At 32.7% G+C, this 23,009-nt stretch overlaps 1 protein-coding gene and 1 long non-coding RNA gene across 4 annotated transcripts in view; one reads left to right on the top strand and one right to left on the bottom strand.

The window, feature by feature from the left end:
• The window catches only part of LOC114329157 (hemicentin-2), an 869,111-nt gene that overhangs the window by 405,098 nt on the left and 441,004 nt on the right, over window positions 1-23,009 (bottom strand). The window lies entirely within an intron of this gene.
• On the top strand, window positions 5,153-6,279 carry LOC126887137 (uncharacterized). Its single transcript, XR_007698971.1, has 2 exons — window positions 5,153-5,402; window positions 5,935-6,279. It is a non-coding gene; the product is annotated as an uncharacterized LOC126887137 (long non-coding RNA).

The following is a 23,009-nucleotide window of genomic DNA, read 5'->3' as shown; positions in this document are numbered from 1 at the left end:
TAACATAGTTGTAATAAATTTTGTGGAAGTATAGAAAAACAAACGTTTTTCAATGTTTTATTGTGAGACATTATTTATCTAATATCTTGCAATGATTTAGTTAGATTTTCGATGTTATCGCAAAATATAGTTAAAGCATTTTTTACACTTAAACCCCATGTTAGCATCTCGAAAGTTAAATACCATTTTGTAGGCACATCTAATTTTGGCATAGTCTTATTATAATTTAAGGCCCCGCAAGCACTGTTTAAGTTGCATTTGCTCTGAGTTCTTGATTTTTTTACAAGATATTTGTTTAATTTTACTCACAGGAGAGTTGAAATCTAAAGCCGCATAATTTATAGCATTTTCTACTTCTATTTTATCCTACAAATTATCAAAATTCTTTTCGATGTCTAAACTGTTTCGAACTGTTCAACAACTTTTATGAAATTCTGGACAGCTATGTTTAGAATATGTGTGCAACGCAATAAAAAGGTCGCCGGGGAATCACCGGACCGGTTATCAAGAAATTTCAAGATCTTGAAATTTCTTGAGTCAAGACAAGATATAAGATGTCAAGAAAACGTCAAGACAAGCGCAAACAGTTGTGAACGCGTTTGCATCTGGTGAACGCCGTCATTGCGGGACCATATAACAAACGAAGAACTACGATTAAGGACAGGAGTCACAGATGTTGAATATCAGGTGGCTAAATTTAAATGGAATTGGGCCGGTCATGTGGCCCGTCTGACAAATGGGCGATGGACAAAGAGTTTGCTCGAGTGGACACCAAGAGCCGATAAAAGAAGTAGAGAAAGACCACCCACGCGATGGATGGACGATATAAAAAGAATGACCATTAATTGGATTCTAAACGTCCAGCACAGAGGACAGTGGAGGGAAATAGGGGAGGCCTCTATCCAGCAGTGGATGCAAAGGGCTGATTGATGATGATTGCTTCTTGACATATAATAAGAAGACCAGATCGATGTCCTGTCATATCCTTGGCCCCATCGGTACATATTCTAGCATTTCACCCAGTCAATATGGTATTTATAAGTATTTTGCATTAAAGTTTCAAACATTTTCCGATAGTAATAGTTTCTAGTGGACAACAAAATAAAATATTTGCTGTGGTGACATTTCTTCAATTGTACCTTATGAATAATATAAAGCAGACATAATTGGAAATATATGTTGATTCATCAATCTGTAGAATCTTGAGTACGTATGTACAATTTTTTTATGTTTTCAATATTTTTTTTGTTTCGAATATTTTCTGACCAGTCACTTATTCTCCTTTGGATAATATTACTAGAAAGGACTATGGTTTTTATTTCTGTAGTCTCTTTTTCATCTACTACTACTTCTATCATCTCAACAGCTGCAAAAATATAATCAAATATTCACTAATTGTATGTGGATGTCTGGTTTGTTCAATGCTATATGCAACTCTATAGCTTGTTAGTGGTGCCTTTTTCATAATTGAAGAGATAAGTGGATAAAGGTCATATGTCACATTTTTTGAGAAAATTGTTTTATTAGCTTTTTGTCCTTGTAATATGCTGTTTAACCTGTTAAAATTTTAAAATTACCCATTTTTAGCAAAACAAAAGTCACAGGAAGGTATTAAAGCAATATGTCACACAATGATTTCCGAATTGTGGTGGATAAAGGTATTATGTCCAAAATTGTGTATGGACATCATACCTTTATCCACGTCAAATGTGTAAATATGGAGAATTTTCTACTACTTAGTATTTGGATAAAGGTAATATGTCCACACAATTTGAAATATTTGGCTTTAGGTAACTTTTTTAAATTTAATTTAAAGCGTAAAAAGTACCTTCAGACACCTGTTTAAAAAAGTATAGCAATGCAAATTTATAAAACAATTAAATATCTTGGAACAAAAGGCACTAAAATGCTCATTACTCAAAAACATTATTTTGTGACGTATGACCTTTATCCACTTATGTCTTCAATTGTAGTGGTTAATAACGAAATAAACTACTTGTTGGTTGTAAAGAGACCTTATCTCTCTTTAGAAGAATTCTACAGTCTTTTATTTTTTGTCTGGATGCTATTTAATTGCTATTTAAACATCGAAGTAGCTTCGAGAGTTTCACACTTTCTTTTAGTAAAACTTCGTTTATTAAGATTAAGTATTCGTCACTTTACAATCTGAAGATGTGGACAAGATGTTAAAAGAACGAACTATCTAACCTTCTACAAGTGGTTAGAGATCACCAATAATTATACAAGTGCACCGAGAGAACAATTTCTTTTCTCCTAAAACACCGATTCCTTTGAGCAATATTTCTTAAAAGTTAACATATCCTATTAACTTAAACATACCGGTTCACATATAAAGAAACGAGTTTTTTAAACAAAACTCAATAATTTCTTACAGATAATTTCTTCAATACTAAGAAATGCATTAATGGTTACATTTAATTTTCTTATCCTAAAGTTTTTATTTCTTAAATTGAAAACTACAAATATTTTGCAGTATAAGAAATATAATGTTAAGTTAATCCATATTTATATTGTGAACAAGAAATTTTCTTGCAATCAAATAAATATTTTAAATCACAAGAAATAATTCTTCAGAGATACCCTCAGTAGTAACTGTGGTTATAAAATAAAAACTTTGTCATTAGTGCCAAAATGTTACTTGCAAAGAGATTTTCTTCCACAAAAGAATTGCGCAGATTAACTATTTATGATTTAGTCGTCAGTGTTTGTCAAGATGGCGTGATATGTTCATGTTCATATAGATGGATGTTGGATTTATTGGTGTACTTTAAAAATTAACGGATATTTTGAAGGTACGTACATATATAGGCATTAAATAAAAGTAAATTGAGTAATTTAAGAAGTAATAATAATATTGTTGCGTATCCGAATGGTTAAAAAAGAAACATAATAGTATCTTTTTAGGTATAATGATGGACGACTCTGAAATAAAGGAGCTTATTATTCTAACTGGGAAATATGCCACAATTTAAAGCTGGGACAGAATGATATAATATATAGCTTCAGAACAATGTTAAGAAAGGAGTTATTAACCAACTGCGGGGCCTTCCAGAAATGGTAGAACTTCATACATGTAAGTACCTTTTTAAAAATGTGTATACTTATGTATCAACTATAATAGGTTTCTTGAATGTATCGTCTTCTATAAAAATATACAATACAACGCTATATCAAACATGGCGGGTGCAACGCTGAGGATTTTTTCTGTTAATTTATTTGAGATAAAGAAATCAGGTAGTCTAAAAGAAATATATGTTTATGGTTAAGAAATGTTATTGCCGAAAACCGTGAATTAGTTAATATGTATTAAATGACTTAGATGTAAACTAATAATACTTTCCCGTAATAAAATTTCTTAATGATTAGGTTTGCTGTCTGTTTTAGATTATAAAAATTAAGAAAATTACATATTATTATGTCTGCTTCAATGTTTCACATTGGTTGTATTTTCCCTCTTGTTTTAGCTAAACAATGTTTATTGTGTGACTTAATATTATACAGATAACTAATTATTATTTCATTAACAAAAAGAAAAATATAAACAAAGATTTAAATAATGCCATGTTTGAACTAAATATGATTGATTATTATTAGTATTAAGAGTTCTTATGTGGGGCCGTGTATTTGCTTTTTTTTTTGTATTTCCTAAATTTGTCAAAATAAATATCTATATCTTTATAAAAAAAATTTTAAAAGTAAGTTTACTCTTTCTACATAACGATTTTGTTTTAGTGAATTGCTGATATACAAAGTGCTATTAACAAAAGAAGGAAAATTTGAGGAAGTTGGATTTGCCTTTCCATCCTTTTATTATTGTGTAGAAGTCAGTGGTTTAAGAGTGGAGAAAATATTTGTATGTAATAATAACGTTTTATATCTTGTTTTATTAATAGATAATGATTTTACCTTAACACAATGATTTATTTCGCCGTATGTAATATCACTTTATTTTCAAGAAATATTAACTTAACTCTAAATATACGTTTATCTCTGCGAAATATAGTTCTTAACATTAAATACATTAATTATTAATAGTAAAATAATAATATTCCTTACTAAGAAATATTATTGCTCAGAAAGAATAGTTTTCTAATGTGTACAAAATATATTTTTATGACTAATAAAGTTAATTAACATCAAGTGTAATTTCTTTCTGATAAATGGGTTTGAAGTTTGCCAGAAAGTGATAGTTCAATCATGTTTAAGATATATTTCTTTGGCTATAGTAGAATTTATTTGAAATATTTTAGAAAATTATATCTTACATACAAAGATATATTTCTTAGGCAATATGCCAAGTCGATCTTTCTTAAATATTAATAAAGTTTCTTTATGTCAAGAATTTTTTTCTCTCGGTGTGAGAAAACAGAAAACTAAGTTAGATTCTGCACCGACTTTCGAAAAGTCAATGAGCTGTTAGCTAACGACGCTTATCCGTTACCTACCAAAGGTATTGCTAAATTTTTTGACATTTTTTTTATTTCATCTTAGAAACATAAATCGTATATAAACAAAATAAACTGATGTATTTTATTTCTGTTTTGGTTTTGGTGAATATTATAGTGCACAAAATGATATTCTCGCTTAGAAGTTTATGGCGAATTATAGAATTGTATTTCAGTAATCAACAGCTAATTCAAAATTCATTAGAAAGTTTGCTTTGGCTGGTAACAGAATTATGAAATCATAATAGTTAGTAGTTTGTGCAACTTTAGACTCTGCTTATATTTTATACAAATGTTTCTATGGATGGCAAATTAAATTTCGTTTATTTTTTGTAAAATAGTTTTATCTTATTTTGACCAAACTTTCTATGTTGACTATTATCGTATTATATTACAAACATACTTGATATTAGATATAAAATATTTATTTTATATAGTCTTTATACAGTGAAGCGAGAAAGTATGGAAACACGTTTATTTCTCGGAAACCACTGGAACGATTTTTATAGGTTTTGGTGGTTAAAGGTTGTGACGTTCCGCCCCTTATAGAATCGGTTATTGATGGGAAGATATTATTAATTATCGAAAATATTATTTAATTATTCTCAGAATTATTTTCGTTCAATGTTTCTAAAATACAACTAAAACCCATCACAGAATTTTAAAATGCTTGCTAACGTCACATTTAAACGTGGCAACATTGGTTTCCCCACTTTGACAGCTAGGGATTTTGAGAATTGCCACGAGGTTCTTGGGCCGTTGAACTGAACACGCCATTGTGCTTTGAGGAGTGAGTCTACGTAGATGCGGGGTTATTGAACTAAGATTTACCTATAATTCTAAGTTCCAAAGTTATTAAATAGTTATATTGTAGTCATCCAGGATCAGTGAACAGTGAATTTGAAGAATTGTACCGCATAATGGAGTTCCACCCCGGTAAATAAAAAAACAATTATTCCTTTTATTCAGCCATGTTGAATGTCCTTGACTAATTTGCTAATTAAATTTTATGTAGGCTATTTTCATGGTTCGATCAAACTCATCTTGAGAAAATGATGTATTCTTTGTGGATTTTGCTTTTACTTGGAAAATAGAGCTCATTTAAATTAATTTTTTTATACTCCTTTCAAGTTCAGATCTCCTATCTTTTGAAAGATGATTAAATAAGTATCCATTGCATAGTCATACTATTTCAGCCTAATATAATATGTCTGTATACCTGTATATTAATGAAATATTATTTCACAGTAATTATATCTTGTATTCAAATCGAAAATTACATGTGTTATTTGACCAAGGTCATCCGATAACAACTTGATAAAGAGTCGAACTGTCTAGTCATTCAAGTTTTTGGACTTAATGATTTATTTCTTCTTATTCCCATAGGAATAAAAACACCTCCTCGTATTTCTTGCTTCTTTTTTTTGACATTGGTAGATTGGTAGTAACACCATACTGTGTTTTTTAGCATCTACTATGAAATCTTAAAAAACAAAAACCACCTAACACCACCAGGGACAGACCACTCCTCGAGCAACAATCACTGGACAACCAGCCTGGATCATTTCCAGTTGTTCTTCCTTTAAGTACCTCCAGCTGTTTCCACCAGCCTTCCTGTACCTCCAGCAGGACCGCTGCAAGCGAAAGTTAGCACCACTGGGTGCTCATTACATCAGCCAGACGATTGTGTAAAAGGGGTTTGTTTGGGGACATTTGGTGCGTTTTTAGTAAAGACAGACTGTTTTTTGTGATATTCAGGACATATTTTTTTTTATAGTTTAATTGCACACAAATTTTTCCTGCTTCATATTTTTATAGTATTTTTTTTTTAACATAATATTTAATTGATAGCGTTCCCCATACTGCATAATCCCTAAGGTAAAGATCTCTGAGCTCAGATATTTTCCCCTGAAAAAGTTGTTGGTACTCTTATTTTGATTATTTTTATGCTGGTTTCTATTTCTATATAACTATTTAAACTTATTTCATTATTTTAGTCTACTTTAAATTAAATTCTTCAAATTAACTTCAAATATTATTCAAAATTTCAATTATTAACTTTATTTAACTTTAACTTATTAAATTCATATACACTTCTGGGCTCTATTCCCTCAGAATAGAGTTTGGTTTCACTTGTTGAGTCATTATTGTAAACTACGAGTTATAAAAAGGATCTGTTATATCCAACCGTAGATTTATTTATTAGGTAAAGGCTTGTGCCTGTCTAACTCACCTTGAGTTACTTATATATTATTTATCGTATCAGGTAATATTTAATTAAGGTGTACGTATTATAAACGTACAATTATTATTTGGTGAAGGTTCTACTAACCTAGGTGTAAGTTGTACTTTCTGTATTAGAGGTACCCTTATTCAGATTTTCTAACCTTATTAAGATTATTCTTAGATCACATTTGTGTGATAATTTTGTAATTGACTTTCACTATTATCATTTTTTTTGTCATGTTAGAGTCACAGACTAGTTACTTGTCTTAACTCGGAGATTGTGAACATCTAGTAGTTAAATTTAATAAATATATATTTATTGTGCATATTTTTTTTTCTCATATTACTCCTTTATATTTGTAGATTTAATATACTTTTATTACAAATTTAATATACTCTATATCAGCGTAGAATACCTGGAAGAGGGTTAACCCAGTTATCCTTCTTCTGGCGCCCAAAAATTTATTCTATTTTCATTATATTATTATATTTACCCTATCTACTTTGTGAACATTGTCTTAATATCTTCTTTTCTAGCCATCATTGTCATTTCCTTTAATTTATTGTCCAGCCAGAAATAGCCGTGCAAATTGGCCGAATCCTTCCTTGAGTGTCAAGTGGCCATTCTCTAGCATATTGAGCTAGCTATTCAAGTTACATCTATCTATTCATAATTTTCATCTTCAGTCCTATATCAATTCTATACTCTTCGTCTTAGCATCTTTCCATACAAGTACTACTGCAAAGTAGTATTTGAGACTTCAGCTTCTTCAACGCAGAAGCCACATTGTTGTTCCTTTGGCTCCATTAAGTAGATCTCCTTTTTCCTACTTCTGTTGGAGTTTACCACTCTCTTTTCATTCACTCCAACAGAAAATCATCTTCTTTCTGTTACAAGGTTTTCTAATACGGCCGACATTATGGTGGTAAATACATTGTTGTCAAATCTTCCGTTTTTATGGAAATCTAATAAAGTTTCTTATTTTAAATAGAACACCCTCTATATTTTTTGCGTTTTGACGTCCGCAATACTGATTATTTTCATGTTATAATTTCGGAGTTATTGCTACATTTATTAAAAAAATTTAAACAAATTATAAAAATCAAATTTTTTTGCCCACAATAACATTAATTTAGATTATTTGGATCATTGGGAACAAAATAGATCCTTTGTAATTTTCCTTTAAAGTTAATCGTTTCCGAGTTATAAACAATGAAAAACTGAAAAAAAAAATCGAAAAACTACGATTTTCAAGATTCAAAAACACACGTAAAAAGTGAAATTACGAAGTACCTAAATTTAAATTTAAGTTCAAACCTTCTTTTATCAACTCCCTATAAGAATTTTTGGCACGTTTTATTATATAACATTATATTTTTTTTAATTGTTAATGAAGCGCATATTGGAGGAATGGCTGCATTAACATCTAGAAGAAAGTATTTTAAAATGCAATAAGCCCAAATTACTTATCGGTAGCTAATAAAATAAGGTTTGAGCTTGAATTTAGGCCCTTCATTATTTCAAAAATAACATTTTTTGCTTGTGTGTTTTGAACCTAGAAAATCGTCATTTTCGATATTTTTTCAGTGTTAAATTGTTAACTAGGAAATGATTAACTTTAGACAAAAATCATAGAAGATATTTTTTGTTTCTAATGATCCAAAGAACCTAAAATAATGTCTATCCGGGCCGAGAAATTTTATAATTTTATTTAATTTTTTTTAATAAATGTAGCAATAAATCCGAAATTACTGCATTTTGTATATTGAATATAACATAAAAAATAATCAGTATTTCTTAAGGACGTCAAAACGCAAAAAATACAGGGTGTTCCATTTGAAATAAGAAAGTTCATTAGATTTCCAGAAAAACTGAAGATTTGACAACAATGTTTTTGACAAGATTTGACAACCTCTATAATATCGGCCGTATTAGAAAACCCTTACCCACCAAAATCTATAAAAATCGTTTCATCTGTTCCCGAGAAATTACCGTGTTTCAATACTTTCTCGCTACCCTATATTATAATATTATATTATCTTTTTCGAACGACCCAATTCTTATTATGCATGACACAGTGGGCAGACAGTGCTGGCAGTATTGTCGACGTGACCGTACCGTATAGACAAATTTCTCGCCGACGATATTTTCATTTTCACTGACGGCTGATGGGTACCTTCAAATAACAAGATGGTAATTGAATTGGTGGGCAAAAATACGGTTCTTTTTGATTTGTCAAATCCGAAGTATATGTTATATTTATGTATTTTTAGTTAGATATACTTCTAGTTTACTCAGCCACAACAAGAAGGAATACTAAGACATTCTGTAATATTTAAAAAACTTGTTTCCATCTTCCATCAACAATTTTATATGGAATAAAGATTTCCCCATCCGTTGTTCTCTTCTTTCAAGCTTGAAGGACCCACAAGCGTTTATTTGTTGTGATTGTTTCCTTTTTCTGTTGTTCCTTCTCATCTAAGATCACACCAAATTCGCTGTCGCAAAGTACCGCCATTCTGATAACTTTTACGTCACGGAAGTTTACTGTCTGAACACGAAGTGAAACAGTCCAAATCATGGTCCGGCGTAACACTGATAAGGTACCCACCGTTTTGTTACGGCCACGTCACGGATGTGTGTCTTCTTCTTCTTACGGTGCCTATCCATTCCGGATGTTGACGATCAGCATTGCTATCCTAACTTTGCTTGCAGCTATTCGGAATATTCCATTTTTCGACGTACTTAACAACCATCTTAGTTTTTGAAACCAAGATATTCATCTACTCTTTTGTCCTCTCTTTCCAAATACCTTGCCCTGAAGAATGAGTTGCAACAAGCCATAATATCTCTGTTTATCCCTAAAATGAACTGAAGGTATGAAGGTATTCTAATCTGCGCTCTTTAACCTTCCGATGACCAACCTTTTTTTGTTACACGGATTACCAACGGGGGTCAAAAATGACCCCAGGTCAAAAATGACCTGGAATGCCTGTTTTCAGCATTTAAATCTTCAAATAACAATACGTCCTCGTTTTCTGATACTATTTCATCTTCTATATATCATCATAAAAATCGCTAGCAGTAAAAACATCCTGTAACTCAGCCTCAATAAGATATTTGCGGGCCATATCTTATAATATGTACACAGAAGACTAGGAAACTATAATAATATACGCCAGGAAATAATAATAATGACTAACTGTAGCAGACAGGAATGTCATGATTCGTATATAAGAGGCACCACAGTTTAAAAATAGATTTTGATGACGCGCAGTGTAAAACTACTTGGAATTCTACATAATAGACGGTATTTTACTAAACATCAACTTCAGAATATATTTTTTATTCGTAAAATATAGGGAATTTTTTTTATTTCAAAATATGAGGATATTTAGAATGATATTAAAGTCAATTAAAAAAATAATGAGTTAAAAATTGAAAATACTTTTGAATTTATTAAAGAACAACATACGCTGGGGTCCACATGTACCCCCCTTGGTTGTCCGAAGGATAATAGTGCTAATAATCTCGCATTCCTTGCCTATTCTACGTAGGACATTAACATTTTTTCACACGATCCACCCACGAAAATTTTAAAATGCGTCTATAACACCACGTCTAGAATGCCTTGAGTTTTCGTAAATAAGCTCCGGAAAGTGTCTAGGCCTCTACTCCGTATAATATCGTAGAAAATACGTTGCATCCTGATGATAGAGATTTTGGTAAAAGTGGTAAAAACCGTGACTTTTGAAAATCTGTTAAATCTATCTTAAAGCTTAAGAAAATGACAATGGAAGGATCGATGACAGCAGTAATAACCGATGACAATAGGGTGACTCTCTTACAACGCCACTATTTATTGTCGCTATAGAAGGAACAACAAGAGCTACCGCAATTAAAAAGTACTATAATTATAACGTCGTCCTCGCAATTAGTGGCCTACGCTGACTAAATAGGGCAGAAGTCTAATAAGTTTAAACGAAAAACTTGTGCAAGAAATCATCCAAGAGGAGTTTGACAATAAATAGGTGCTCAGAGCAACAGTGGCATAACCCCAAAAACGAAGTTTTGAGATGAATGCAATCTTTGCATTCACGTATCCATTATGCTTATGGCATGGCGCTACAAATTATGCAGCGCCATTTAGCCAAATATAAGCAGAACGGTATAAGGTAGGTGGCGACCACCTAGCAAGTCACATCCACGTGCTCATCAAAGACATATGGAAAGAAGAGGAAATACCCGACGACTGGAAGAAAAGTATAGTATGCCCGATCTATAAAAAAGGAGACAAACTCCAGTGCAAAAAATTACCGTGGAATCTCTCTACTAGGTACAGTATTTAAAGTCTTCCAGCGGCTCCAACCGCTAGCAGAAAATATTATTGAAGAGTATCAGACGGGCTTTCGACGGGGAAGATCGACACGGGAACAAATATTTACAGTCAAACAGATCTTGAGCAAATCATGGGAAGACGATATTGATGTTCACAACGTGTTTGTAGACTTCAAACAGCTATACGACTCAGCCAAAAGAACAAAATATACTATAATATACCCAATATATTATATTGGCTGAATTGCCAATACCACACAAGCTAATAAGATTCATTAAAGCCACAATGGATGAAACTCGTACATTTGTACGAATACAAAACCACCGGACAGACTTTTTCAAAATTTCGCAGGGACTAAAGCAGGGAGATGGGCTGGCCCCATTATTGTTTAACCTGGCACTGGAGTGTGCGGTTAGGCAAATGCAAACTGGACGAGGAAACCTACTGACCAACCGAACGGTTCAACTGGCCGCTTATGCCGATTATATTAATATTATGAGTAGAACATCAACAGGAGCACTGGAAACAAACTCAGAGTAAAAACACAAACAAAAATGCTAGGTCTGGAAATTAACACAGAAAATGCAAAAATAATGACTCATACGAGAAGAAATATAGTCCTACAAAACATTATACATGAAGATGACATTGAAACGGTTGGAAAGTTTACGTACCTGGGAGTAGAAATGTATGCCGACGGATCAGAAGATGGAGAAATACGGAAGAGAATAACGCAGGCAAACAGAGCTTATTTTGCCCTCTCCCATATCTTTCGGTCTAAAAGTGCCCATCGAAATACAAAGATGAGAATCTATAAAACTTTAATTCGACCAATAACATGCTATGGCAGTGAAGCCTGGGTCCTGAAAGAATCATCCAAAAACAAACTTGACACATTCGAAAGGAAAATACTGAGGAGAATACTAGGACCTGTGAGGGAAAACGGAATCTTCAGAAGTCGATACAACAACGAACTTTATCAACTTTATAAGAAAGCGCCCCTGTCAGACTTCATTAGGATACACAAATTGCAATGGGTCGGACATGTGATAAGAATGGGAGAGGATAAGCTACCAAAAAGAGCACTGAATGCTAGAATGCAGGGAAAGAGACCGGTTGGAAAGCCAAGAAAGTGCTGGGAAGACACAGTAAACAGCGACACATAAGCCCTTTTAGGAGGCCGTGTATGGAGAAGAGCAGCCACAGACAGGCAAGGGTAAAGGCAAAAAATAAAGGAGGCCAAGGCTCAATTTGGGCAGTACTGCCGTAGAAGAAGAAGAAGAAGAAGAAGATTTAGCCAAATATAGAGGTAGGTTGTGTACACCCCACTCCACGAATATACGTCTGCTTTGGATTATCGCGACAACGAATATTTTACTGTGCAAAATATGAAGAACGAAAGTAAATTGCAAATTATATTGTTGTTTATTGAAGTAATTATTAGAGCAAAATACTTTCGTACTTCTTATGTCACAGACTAAAATATTCGTTGTCGCGGTAATCCAAAACAGACGTATATTCGTGGAATACACCATAGACCCTTGTTAATGCTTTGTGAAGATTTAATGTTGCTGCTTTTATTGATATATTGATATAAAAATGCTCAATTTGTGGCTTAGGCCACTGTTGCTCTAAGCGCCTCACATCAAAATAAAATTAAATACCTAATATGCTAAAGAAAAAATAGAGTTAATGTAAGAAGGTTGCATAATGGCTAATATTAATTTGAAAATAAGCATCTTGGTATCTCGGTTAATGGAACTAATGTAAAAGCATATTAATTATTTAAAAAATCCTGGCACGAAACAGAACAACTGAAAATACAACAATCTCCTCAAAGATAAGAAACTTACTCAGAACACTAATCTGAAAATTTACAGAGCAGCAATTAGACAAGTAGTGGTACTGAAATTATGTGCGTACGTAGAAAGATGAAGAAAGGTTGAAGACCATAGAAGAGAGAAAAATCATTAGGAGAATAGCGAACCCACTACATGTATGATAACGTTTAAAAGGAGAAAACATCGTCAGATTTATCAAGGCACAGAGAGTCAGACCCAGGATAAATCGGGATATACGATATGGGATAAATACAGAAGCAGTTATCAAGAAACTAACCAAATGGAGGCCAGTCTCAGGTAGACCGCGAGGAAGACCGAAAACAAGATGGGAGAACCAATTAATTGCGGACTTTAAGAATATGGGAGTTAGATAAGAGTTAATCATCATCAGAAACAGGAAAGAATGCCTGTAACCTATAACTACATTACTAGGTGAAAGAATCTTTAATTGCATTGACGCACACAAACACAGACAGAAATGGTTTTAATACTTATATCAAGCAACTATTAGCAACTATTACCAGCACTGTTTTATTTTCCCGTTTACCTCATACTGAATATAACACGTAAGACGAATTATAGAAATAATATAGAAAGATAATTGATGACAACGAAGAAACACTCAACGACAACGGAGAAAGACTCCTAGAACTTTGTTTATTAAATAACCTTTGAATTAACAACATATATTTTGACCATCCAATACAGCATAAGATCACCTGGTCAGATACAAGAGACAGTAACTCTATGATTGACTACATTATAACAAACAGACAAATAGACCCCAATATAGGATCCGACCATGGCCTGGTACTAGGTAAAATAAATATAGAAATCAACATACAACGTAAGCGAAATACAAAAGTCGAAGAAAAGTTAAACATAGAAAGCTTAGAAGACGAAGGGACACAAAATTTGTATAGAAACAGACTAACAGAAAAGCTAAACAGCCATAACCTAGAGACTAAAAAGGATATAGAAGAAACCTGGAAAATTATTAGAAAAAGTATCCTACAAGCAGCAGAAGAAGCTTTAGGTAAAAGAAAAGTTGACAGAAATAAACGGGAATACAAAACTCCATGGTATGACGAAAGGGTGAAAGCACTAGCAAATTAAAAGAAACAAGCTTTCCTAGCATACAAAAGAGTGAATATACCGAAGTCACGAGACGACTACGTGACAATCAGGAATAGAGCAAACGAAGAAATAGATATCAAAAAAGAACACTGGGGGAAATTTACCAACGATATGGAATAGGACCTCTATGGATCCCAGAAAAAGGTGTGGAAGATGATAAGGAGACAAAAAACAGAAATGAATGAATTTGAATGTATAGATAACATTACGGAGACAAAATGGACTGAGCATTTCACGAGATTATATGGAGAAGGAGAAGAAGAGAACAGAGAAATAAACATTAATGAAACCCACGATAGAGTACTAATATCAGAAGAAGAGCTACAAGAACGAATAAAAAATTTAAAAAATAGAAAAGCACCTGGTTCTGATAAGATAAATAGTGAACTTGTAAAATATGGAGGAGGAACACTACTCAAATGGCTCCTAAAATTATTTGTCGATATAAAAAATATAGGAGTAGTAGCAGCGGAATGAAAGGAAAGTCTCCTGCTACCGATACTCAAAAAGGGAGACTTGAAAAATTCTGAAAGTTATAGAGGCATTAGTCTGATAAACAGCACATTAAAATTGTTGACGGCAGTCATAAAAGATAAAATCGAGGAAAAAGCGAACATGGCAGATGAACAACAAGGCTTCTGGAAGAACCGCACCACAATAGATGCAATTTTTATTGTCAGGCAAATAGTAGAAAAGTCTATTCAATATGGAAAACCAGCATACATTTGCTTTGTAGATTTAAAAAGTGCTTTTGACAGGGTGAGGCGAAATGATATCTTAAATTTATTACAAGCTGAACAAATAGACCACCAGGTAATAAGGCTAATTAATGAAATTAACAAGAACAACAAGACCAGAGTTATAATGTCAACAGGAGAAACAAAACGCATATAACTAAAAGGGGAATCCGCCAAGGAGACTCGCTCAGCCCATTGTTATTCAATACGGTGATGAATCAAATAATTCACGAAGTAAGAAAACGACATGGATACCACATGGGAGCGCATAAAATCACGATACTATGCTATGCCGGTGATGCAGTACTAATTGCTGATAATGAGGATGACCTACAAAGGCAGCTCCAAACTTTTAATATCACAGCGAATAAACTTAATATGAGAATATCAGTAGAAAAAACTAAATGTATAGTGATAACTAAAGAGCAGCGTAGATGCAAGATAGAAATATACGGCAAAATTGTAAAAGAAATAATAATGAAATTCAATTACCTAGGAGTAGAGATCACTAGTGACAGGAATATAAGAACAGAGACCACAACACAAGCAACAAAAGCGGCAAGAGAGTGGTTGCGTCCGAGAAACCATAATATGGAGAAACAAATATCTGTCCACGGAAAGCAAAATAAAAGTATACAAGACAACAGTAAAACCTATCTTAACATAATATGAAGCAGAGACAAGGACCGATACAAGAATGAAGAAAAACAAATCAACAATATCGAAATGAAAGTATTAAGATCAATAGCGGGCATATTATCATTAAGAGACAGACAAAGCAACAGAAGTATACGACAACGATGCAAAATTCGAAATATTAACAGGTGGATAAAAACAAGAAAGAAAAACTGGAAAGAGCATGTAAACCGAATGGAACCAGATAGATTAGCGAACATCTGTAAGAACAACAAGCCGTGTAGCAGAAGACCCGTTGGAAGGCCGCTGAAAAGGTGGAAAAACAATGTACGTACAGTCAACAACAACTGAAACAAAATAAGAGGCAGACAAATAGGAGTAATCCTAGTCGCGCGAAGAAGAAGAAGAAGATAATTGACTACAGTCCAATAACTGTCATGAACTAAAACTCTTAAAAAAATTTTAATTAACAGTTAAAGTAACAAGTGCATTAATGTTGTTCTTCTTCTTCTTGCAGTACCGTCTCCTATCGGAGGTTGGCTACCATCACAGCAATATTAACTTTGTTGGCTACAGCTCTGAACAACTGTCTTGAACTGCACCCATACCATTCGCTTAAATTTCGCAACCAGGAAATCCTCCTACGTCCTACATTTCTCTTTCCCGAGATTTTTCCTTGGATTATGAGTCTTAACAGAGAGTACTTTTCTCCTCTCATTATGGGGTCTAGATACTCCAGTTTTTTCGTTTGTATGGTTTTTATGACTTAGCATTCCTTCCCCATCTGCAGCAAAACATCTTGATTTGTTACTCGTTCTGTCCATGGTATTTTCCACATTCTCCTGTACATCTCGAATGCCTCAATGTTTTTGATGAATGCCTCAATGTTGTTCATGAGCTAATAAATCCATTTTTTTGTTTAAAAAAATATCACATTATTAAACAAATTATAAAAAAAATACATCGTATTTTTAGAAGGAAGTCTTAATAGTAAAGACAAAAAATATTTTCAAATATATATAGGTATAATTATTATTTCTATTCAGTTCGGTTCTGAAAGCAACCAGATTTCTCAAAGAGATATTACAAAGTAGAACAACTGGAGCTGATCTTTGATAGGCAAACATATTTCCGGAGTAAACAGAAGATCGTGAAAGCAAAGTTCAGTCAATTTTGTTCACAAATACAAAAGTAACGAACTTAGATCACAACAGTTGTTGACGTCACTTAATTAACTTTTCTCAGTTTTCATTTTGAGGAACTAATTTATTTCCCCGTTTCGGAGATAAAATAATCTACAGCGATGGAGTGTTTGACAATATCAATCGAAATAATTATATTTGTCTTTACGCTATAACTTGACGTTAATAATTTGACTGAATGATTTCATGTTTAGTGTACAAAGATTTTTATGTTATTTAGAAATATAATGCTCTTACAGCAAATATTTCGTTTCTCGTCTCTCTGTAGTAACAAGCTAGACAAAATCCAAAAAGTATATTTCTCAAAATATATTCCTTTGAGTTAATTAGAACCCGCACTACTAAATATACGAAGATAGCTCTTCCAAGTAATCATTTCTTGCTTATTAAATAAAAAGAACTTTAACAAAGACACTTTTTTATCATCGCAAATTGATTCTTATCGAGTTATACGCGATTTAAAATTTGAAAAATGCGAAAATGGCCATTTTCAAGGCTTAACAACTAAGCGTATCGCGTATAACTCGACAACAATCAAGTTTAAACAAAGATCACAACAAACTTTTTTTCGCTCACACTGACCCAAGTTATATAAAAAAAAATTTGAAGTGAAAAAATTATTTTTGTGAATTTGAAAAAAATTGTTTAAACAATTTTTTGACCACGGCACCACTTGGCGCCCTGTGGATTTGTTATAAGGACCCCATTTTTAAGTAACTTTGTGCGAAAGAATCTAATCGAAACAATTTCGCTAACGGGGGCGATGATACAGGCTAGACTATAGCGTTAATTGTTAATAATTAAAAATAACAGCTTTCTAATAAAATAATGACAACAGTTTCTTCAGGTTCTCGAAGCAGGGGTTTTAAATTTTGCAATGATCACTTTCTGACTTTCAAAATATAATTTTTAATCGAGTTATTAAGCCTTAAAAATGGCCATATTCGCATTTTTCAAATTTTCAATCGCGTATAACTCGACAACAATCAATTTTAGAGAAAAATCACTGAAGGCCCTTTTTACTCGGAATGACCCAGATTATCTAAAAAAAATTTGATAGAAAGGAAAAAGTTATTTTTGTGAATTTGTTTAAAGAAAATTGTTTTAAGCAATTTTTCGACCACGTCACCTCCTGGCACCATGTGGATTTGTTATAAGGACCTCCTTTTGAGTAAGCTTGTGCCCCATCTAATAATAACGCCCGGTCATTTCGACGGTGAGCTTGCCATCAGTAATTTGTCTATAGAGATATTCAACTAGGTGAGTCACTTGAAGGTAAAAGTAAGACGAAGCATTCAAAATTAACAGAAGCAACTAAAAACAGTGTTTTCACCGGTTTATAACTGACCAGAAGTTAAAAAATAACTAGATAATAATATCAGAAAATATATGTCACGTGGAGAAAAACACCAAAATGTATTGAAATCATGTTTTGCCACTACATATTTAAATATAAAGTGCTCTGTGTTATGCTCTTCAGTTTCCGTACTTTTTTTATTCCTTATGTACAAGTTTATTTTAAAACAAACTGGTAGCGTTAAATCCACAAAGCACGACGAATATTTGAGATATGTAAAATCCATAAAAGTCTTGAAAAAGAGTGCATTTTGAGTAGACTCCTCAATAGATGTATACATATTTATGAGAATCTGGGTATTTTCATAAAATTTTATATAGTATTGCAAATAACAGCAATTCCGTGTATTCCTGAAATGAAAAGACAGGAGAAAAACGGCAGGATATTGCTTAAATCTGTATTGATTGCGAAAGCGTAGGTGAATATATTACATACGAAATATGTTTCAAAATAAAACAGGTGAATGGAGTGTATGAATTATTTGCAAGTACAGGGGTCTCACTATACTACTTTAAATTTAGAACTTTATGTATAAATTGTTATTAATTCCTGTTTTTTGAATAAATAATATAAATAAGTTAGTATACAGAGTACAGAGTCTTATGTCTGGAATGCCTCAATTATCTGGGAAACTGGTTTTTTACGTAATGAAACGTATGATTTTTACGAGAATAAAAAACGCCGTAAAAATGAGTGGCGCATATAATATTCCAGCTACAAAAGAGCTGATATGAATATTACGTGGCGTGAAAATGTATTTTCATTTTGATTGAAACAGTTATTTTTCTACAGCCGTGCTAAAAGAGCCACTTTCACGCACGCATTTCGTTTCTGAAAGTTGCACTTTCCCGCACGGCGTGCGTGAAAGTAAATTACCTTGTAATATGGCAAAATAACTATTTCCTAACTAGTGCGGAAAATGATACTTTCCCGCACGAGACTGCCGACCCGAACGACGCGAGAGCGGAGTTCGGGCAAGCAGTTGAGTGCGGGGAAGACACTTTCCACATGAGTTAGGAACAATATTTTTTCTAAAGCCGTACGTTTGGAAAAAAGCCACAAAAATAGAGCTATATCAATTTTTATTTAGGAGTGAAAATACACAAAGTAATTCTTTGACAAGGTTGTCAAAACCCAACTTTCAATATAATTGGTTACCACGACGACAATATTGGTTTCCATGACGACGCGACGATTCAAAACCATTGTAATTGTCTACTGATTTGACTTTTAAATATTATGTCAAAATAATTTCATTTAATCTAATTATCGCGTTAATTTCATTAAAACATGAACACAAAAAGATAGATTTGAAATAAATTCTTCTTCTTAAAGTGCCTATCCGTTCCGGATGTTGGCGATCATCATGGTTATCTTGACTTTGTTTACCGCAGCGCGGAACAGTTCAGTGGTAGTCGTGTTATACCACTTACAAAATTTTGAAGCCAGGAAATGCGTCTTCTTACCGGTTCCCTTTTACCATTTACCTTCCCTTGGAGAATCAGTTGGAGAAGGCCGTAACGTTCTTGATTTCTCATTACATGTCCTAGATATTCTATTTTTTTTGTTTTTATGGTTATGAGAATTTCACACTCTTTCCCCATTCTACACAGGACTTCCACATTGGTAATTCGGTCAACCCAGGATATACGTAAGATGCGCCTATAACACCACATTTCGAAAGCCTCCAGCCGATTCATAGATGCAACAGTTAGTGTCCATGCTTCCATTCCGTAGAGCAGAACTGAAAATATGTAGCATTTCAACAGACGGTATTTTGTTTTTAATGCTATGTCTCGACTGTTGAAAATGGGTCTCATTCTAACGTATGCTGCTTTCGCCCTTATTATTCGCTGTTTTATTTCTGTTGAGTGGTCCCATTGGCTATTTAAATTCGTACCCAGATATGTATATTGCTCAACTCTTTCGATATTCTGTTGGTTGATTGTAAGTTGAGTGTTTATTATTAGTTTCTTACTAATTGTCATAAATTTGGTCTTCTTTATGTTAAGAGCTAGTCCGTATTTGTTGCTGACTTTTGTTATACGATTTGTTAATATCTGTAAATCATTGAGAATATCGGCAAAAACTATGGTGTCATCTGCATCTCTAATGTTATTCAACCATTCACCATTTATTAATACTCCTTTGGCACAACCGTCTAAAGCTTCCTTAAATACCCATTCAGAGTAAATATTGAATAGTAGTGGAGATAAAATACAGCCCTGTCGTACTCCTAGCTCTATTGCAATTTTATCAGTTAACTGGTCTTCTATTTTGCTTTCGGCCGTTTGATTGTAATAAATGTTTCTGATAATTCTTAGATATTTGTTGTCAATTCAAATTTCTTGCATTAGAGTTATTAATTTGTCATATTTTACTATGTCACATGGTTTCTGGTAATGAAATAAATTAGTAAATAATATCTAAATATTAGTTTATTGCATGTATTAAAGTATATTATAATACCATATTAAAAGGTATTCTACTTTCCCGCACGCCGTGCGGGAAAGTGCAACTTTCGGATACGAAATGCGTGCGAGAACGTGGCTGTTTGAGCACGGCCGTAGAAAATAGTATATTATTCAACGAGCATGTAATGATGGCTATTACTCACTCTGATGAATTACGACACTCGCCTACGGCTCGTGTCGCAAACTTCATCATCGTGAGTAATAGCCATTACATGCGAGTAGAATACTATGCTTTTTCTACGACCTTTTTTTATTTTAATTAGTAAAAAATTTAGTTATCAACTACTCGAGATTTAAATTATAATAATTTACAAAAATACCTAAATGCTATTTACCCCCAGTACGTGGCTGAATAATTAGTTGCCTACTATTACTAAATTCTTATTTATTGTAAAAATACAACTAGAAATATTCAATATAAGTTCTACTCGTTTCCGAAAAATTAAAAGCTTAAATTTGTACCTACCTACTGTCAGTGAATTTAATAAACAGGAAATTTCTGTTGTCGGTGGACGTATTCAATATATAGTTATAATGAATATTTACATTTAACTGTACAATATATAATATAATAATATATAATATATAATATATAATATATAATATAATATTGTATATGATATAATACTATATAAGTATACATAATATGTTATAACATATTTAACACAATATAACTTGAAAAACAAACACAATATTAGTTATAAATTCCAATTAACATAAACAAAATGCGCGAATGTCACTGTCACTAAATTAAATGATAAACGTCAAAATTTTTAGTAAACAAGATATAAACGTAAAAAATATACTGACATTGTTACTGTTAAAATTCCTTTAAAATTTTTTCGAAGTTAATTATTGGTATAAATTACAATAATTATTGTTTTAAATAAACAAGTTTAAGTAATTTTATTTGCAGTTTATATACGATTAATATTAAAAGTGGCATCCGACACTTGAATCTAAGTTCAGCCCGTGAGTAATGACCCGTGAATAACTTCAGCCCGTGAGTAATGAATTATTACTCACGGGTACAGTAATGGGTGCTATTATCTATGAAAAAAATAGCGAATCATGAGCATGTTATTAAACAGTCGTAGAAAAATAAAATTATAGTTTCATTTTGAAAGATTTTTCCATAATATTTGCTAAATTTGAAATAAAACGCGCCACAAATTTTATGATTGGCGACAGGTGTATAGTACACCTGTCTACGGAAGCTTAATACGTGACTATATTGAGGGTCTTGAATTCCCGCTCTTAAGAAAGTCATCGGTGAAAGAAGATGAAAGCCATTTTCAGCAAGATATTTTTCAACGATGTGATGAGGAATGGACGGGCAGACATTAGATAACAGTAACCTTTTAGCAGGAGTGACTAATCTTCTCGCTCTAATAATATTATCTCCTATTTTTATACCTCCGTGGTCTGTTAAAAAAGTGTCAACAACTTCTTTGCTTTAGAGGTACAGCTGGTTTCAAAAAAAATGATACGACTCTTAAAAGCGTATTTTGTAGAAAATTGAGCAGTGTATTTTGAAGGATATATAATTATAATTTTGAGCAGATCATTGATGAACCTACACGCATCTCTGGAAAAGTGAGCACACTGTTAGATCCAATTTTCTTAACCAATAAATCATTAGTCGTTAAATCTGGAGTATTTTCGGCAGATACTATTTCTGATCATAAACTAACCTATTGTGACCTAAGCTTGCATAAAATAACTAAAACACCCAAAATTATAAAACATCGTTCTTTTAAGCACTTTAGACTGGACAACTTTTTACTCGATTTACAACAATTGCCATGGGATGATATAATTTATGAAAATAATATTGAAAAGAAAGTTGAAATTTTTAACAATTTAATTATAAGTTTATTTGATGTTCGTGCACCTTTTAAAGACTCATTAGTAACCAAACCCAAAGCTCTATGGCTAACGGGAAACATAAAAATGATTTTAAAACAAAAAGAACGAGCACTGCAAAAATTTAAAAACTCCAAACTTCAATTGGACTGGATAGAGTACAAGCGTTTGAGAAATTTGGCGGTTGCCGCAGTCAGACGAGAAAAGAAGAAGTACATAGACTCTTTTACGGGTAATACAAAGCAGCAGTGGGAAGCTTTAAAAAATCTTAGCATATGTCCCAATAAAAATAATGAAATACCTTCTAGTTTATCTGAACCTAATGACATCAACCAGTTTTTTGCGACGTTCTTACAACAAAAATCCAACTGTACTGAAAAAATTAACTTTTATGACAATAATACTTATGAAGAAAATTTAAAATTTTCATTTAAAATGGTGACTATACATAAAGTTAATAAAGTTCTTAATTCAATACAAGGCAATGCAACCGGTATGGATGAAATTTCACCTCTTATGTTAAAATACTGTAGTCCGTTCATTGATAAATACATAACACATATTATAAACTGTTGCATCGAGATAAGCTATTTTCCAGACCAATGGAAAATTTCTGTAGAAAGGCCACTCCCAAAGTCATCTAACCCAACAAGTTATAATGACATTAGAGTTATAAGTATTCTCCCTGCTCTGTCAAAAATATTTGAGAAGGTACTTTATGAACAAA

The sequence above is a fragment of the Diabrotica virgifera genome, chromosome 6, assembly GCF_917563875.1.
Source record: "Diabrotica virgifera virgifera chromosome 6, PGI_DIABVI_V3a".
In the NCBI taxonomy this organism is placed as follows: Eukaryota; Metazoa; Arthropoda; class Insecta; order Coleoptera; family Chrysomelidae; genus Diabrotica; species Diabrotica virgifera.
Note: the sequence above shows the minus strand (reverse complement) of the source record. Positions and strands in the feature narration are given on the sequence as shown.